General features: G+C 43.6%; 1 long non-coding RNA gene across 1 annotated transcript; it reads right to left on the bottom strand.

The window, feature by feature from the left end:
• Positions 1 to 1,350: 1,350 nt before the first annotated feature.
• LOC150040192 (uncharacterized) lies at positions 1,351 to 3,194 on the bottom strand. Its single transcript, XR_016534034.1, has 3 exons — positions 3,107 to 3,194; positions 2,009 to 2,046; positions 1,351 to 1,445 (listed from the first exon to the last, which is right to left on the bottom strand). It is a non-coding gene; the product is annotated as an uncharacterized LOC150040192 (long non-coding RNA).
• Between the last annotated feature and the right edge of the window lie 351 nt (positions 3,195 to 3,545).

The raw sequence follows: 3,545 nt of genomic DNA, 5'->3' as shown, positions 1-3,545 counted from the left end.
ATTCATTGGCATAGTAGATGTGGGTTTGAGACAGGCATTAGTTCGGTTCACACTGCATATCTCCCTATGGCAAGATGAAAATACTTTTCTTCCGATTGCTAAGCAGCAAAAGGTTTGCCATCAAAGCCATTTACAGAGTACTTGTGAGTTGAAAGCACAGCATTTACACTCCTGGTATAGTTCACATTTGACGTGGCAGACACAGAACTACAGAACCAGCGACCTACCTTTATCCCAATCTTCAGCACAGGAAGGAAATTGCCCTGTGGTTCCAGACCACTCATCCTGAATCTCGGTGGGAATGAGGTTCACTACATAAAAGAGGACATACCACATCACAACTATGTGACACTCTTAAGTGGCCCACTCGCATTTGAATCGTGCAGTGGAGGTCAGACTCACCCCGGCTGTCTTCAACAGATGGTTTGTCCATACAAGTTGCCATATGGTAACTGAGTTGATCACGGGGAATAAGGTGGCGAGCATTGAAGGGACAAGTAGCTAGTTTGGCAGCTATATCGGGATGATTCTGTGGAACCAGGTTGCAAATACAAAATATGACTCCCAGCATCCCTTTTGGGTTGTGGCCTTGTTTGCCCCTCCTGTGACTCAAATGTCCACTGATTGTGTACCAGAGCAAAATGGACATTGCACCAAGAGGGAAAAGGTTCCTTAGAAAATGCTCCCCAGTTGGTGTCTGCCGCTATTCACATCTGGCTTAAGCAGAAGGAGACACATTCTGCCCCCGATTTCAAGTTTTCTACAGCAATGGTATTTGAAGAAAAGAGATTTCATTTGCACAAAACATATCAACCTTCAAATAGTGTGTAGTTTTTGCTGACTGCAAAATAGTTACTGTGAAATCCATATAGTGAGGATAGAAAAGAGATGCCAGCTAAATCTCTTTTGATCTCCTTTGGGCCCCTCTTCTGATAGCCAAACCTTTCCATTGGAAAGCCCTCTCAGAAACAAATGAAGTAGATTTCTGACATGGCCTTTTCAATTTAAAAATTCGATACTTGTCTTTTGGAGACTAGGCAAGAGTGAAGAAGAATAGCACCGCTTGTTAGCAAGCTTGGCCTTGCTGAAGGAGTGCTGGTCCACCAGAAATTCACCTTGCCTGTGCTCTGCAGTGTGGAGCTCTATTTCCACACAAGGTGCATTGTAATTCTGTAGGACTCCAATGCACATGTGGGCTAAAAGTGGTCCTGAAATCACAAAATAGTCTTTCTTTGCTCCTTCCACCTGGACACTGACACCATTATTTCCTTCCCAGTGGCTACACGGGATCCATAAAAGTAGGATTTCATGTGGTGACACTCTCCATTTTCAGGTGACATTTACCTTTTTGCATTTTACAAGGTGGTATGGGAATCTGCAAGACCTGATCATGTGAGTTTGATCATAGGGGCACTGCAATAACCTTTCAGGATCCACAGATTCACCTGAAAAAGAAAAGGGTTCCAAAACCTAGCTTTGGGAAAGACAGTCCTTTCACTTTGATTACTCTGGCAATGTCTGCATTTTTGGAGAACCATTACTCTGAGATGGATTAAAGTGGACCAAGGAATAACAGTAGAGAAACTCATTTCTGAGATAACTTGTGTACAATCACAAAGTTCATCATTGAGTGGTTAGACATTTCTGCATGCACACTTAGGAAAGGCATCAATCACACAGTTCACTTCCATTCTTCCCTTTCCAAAACCACCTATGAAACTCAAATTCATTACCAAAAGTTTGGATGTTCAGCTAACATCCCACAAAAACATACTTTTCTTGGGTAGCTTATGACATTATGCACTGTAGGTTTCAACAGAACGAAATAAGGAAAGAAAGAAAGAAAAGAAAGCATGAAAGAAAGAATGAAAAGAAAGAAAGAAAACGAGAGAGAGAGAGAGAGAGAGAGAGAGAGAGAGAGAGAGAAGAAAGAGAAAAAAGTAAGAAGGGAAACATCTACTGTACAAACCCAGAGTCTACCCAGGAATGAATTAAGGAAGATATGTACCTTCTTCCATTCTGACAGGCAGAGTATTCTTCACAATCCTGTGGGGAGAAAAAGCATCTCAGCAAAATCATGACTAATTCCATCAAAACCAAATTTTAAAACTTTGTCATTTTAGAAATTCCTGAAACTCATAGGAAAACGTCTATACGTGCTCTGAAGCTTTATTTACCCTCCGGAGTCAGTTTTGGCCGGGCCTGGGGATTGATTTCCTTTCTGGGGAATGGTCCCCGAGCCCTCTTAGGGTCACTATTGTCCAGATTGAACCAAATCACCGTTTCTGGCTTGGTCTCGGAATATGTTTCCAAACAAAAGTACCCAGAGCTTTGTGCATCCATTGTTCCCACTGTGTCTAAAAGAGGCACAGATGACCCAAGCTACACATATCCGCCAAGTAATTCCCTTTTCCACTGCATATATTTCACTTTCAAAGTGAATATTGGAAAGGTAGTAAATCGTATTTCACCAAGCGTCCGCAGCTTCAAGAAGGTACAACATTGGCCGGGGCAAATAGCCAAGACAAGTAGCATTACGTTCAGGTGAATTAAACTCTAAGATGTTTAGAAGTACGAGAGAAACACCCACAAAAAGTTCCCATCAAATCTGATATTTATCTCAACACATGCATCTGTGAAAGATGTGCTGAAATACTTGTCATTAGTGGCTTAGGCATAGTTTTTATTTTCAAGCTGCAGTCAGTCCAGTTTGTCAAACTCAGTCGGTAGTCCACTACAGCACAATTTATGTGCCTTTGCACTATGAACTACAGCCAGAGCCAAGAAGTCCTGTTTGCTCTCACCCACTAAATCATGACAGGAAAAGGAAAAGAGGTCCCGTGATGGGGGAGCAAAATGGACATTTTGTGAAGTCTGGACAGGAAATGGGTTCCAATAACTTTGTCCATGGATCATGGAGCCTACATTAAGGAAACTCTGGGGACTAGCTGGTGACACATAGGGAAGAAGGGAGAAAGCTAGTGTTTAGAGAGCGGATAGTCAAGATAATATCCTCGTGGCAAGCAGCTAACATACACATGGTGGAGTTGAAAGAAGGACAAAAAGCGAAGAGTCTCATGGGTCTTTGAAAGATTCCTGGACTCACCAGTGAACCCAGCAGTGTGGGATCCCTTCTTCACTGGGAAGGCAGTAGACCCAGCAGGCAGTTTTCCCTTGGCAACCTTTCCTTCTGTGTGGGGCCGCCGCTGGGAGGGGTGCCAGCTTTGTGACGCAGGTCAGCCTCCTCACTTCCGGGGCGCCCATCCAGGAAGTCCCGCCCACTTCCGCCTATGTCCACGGACACACCCCTTCCCATCCAAAAGAGGACAACTGGCCCTTCTTACACTTCCCGTCCATTTCTTGTCTGACATTGGTAGACACAGGCAAGAATTCAGCTGATAAAGGAGAGCTGTGACTCATTTTCACACAAGGTTCTACTAGGGTGCCATACCTCAACTACCCATTATTTCTAATTACTTCTGCCAACATCTCACTGGTATCTCTGCAGCATAGGTGGTCGGGTCATTCACTGCGTATTCATTTAT

The sequence above is a fragment of the Megascapheus bottae genome, chromosome Y, assembly GCF_031878675.1.
Source record: "Megascapheus bottae isolate mThoBot1 chromosome Y, mThoBot2.hap1, whole genome shotgun sequence".
Classification (NCBI taxonomy): domain Eukaryota; kingdom Metazoa; phylum Chordata; class Mammalia; order Rodentia; family Geomyidae; genus Megascapheus; species Megascapheus bottae.
This window is presented reverse-complemented; position numbering and strand designations above follow the sequence as displayed.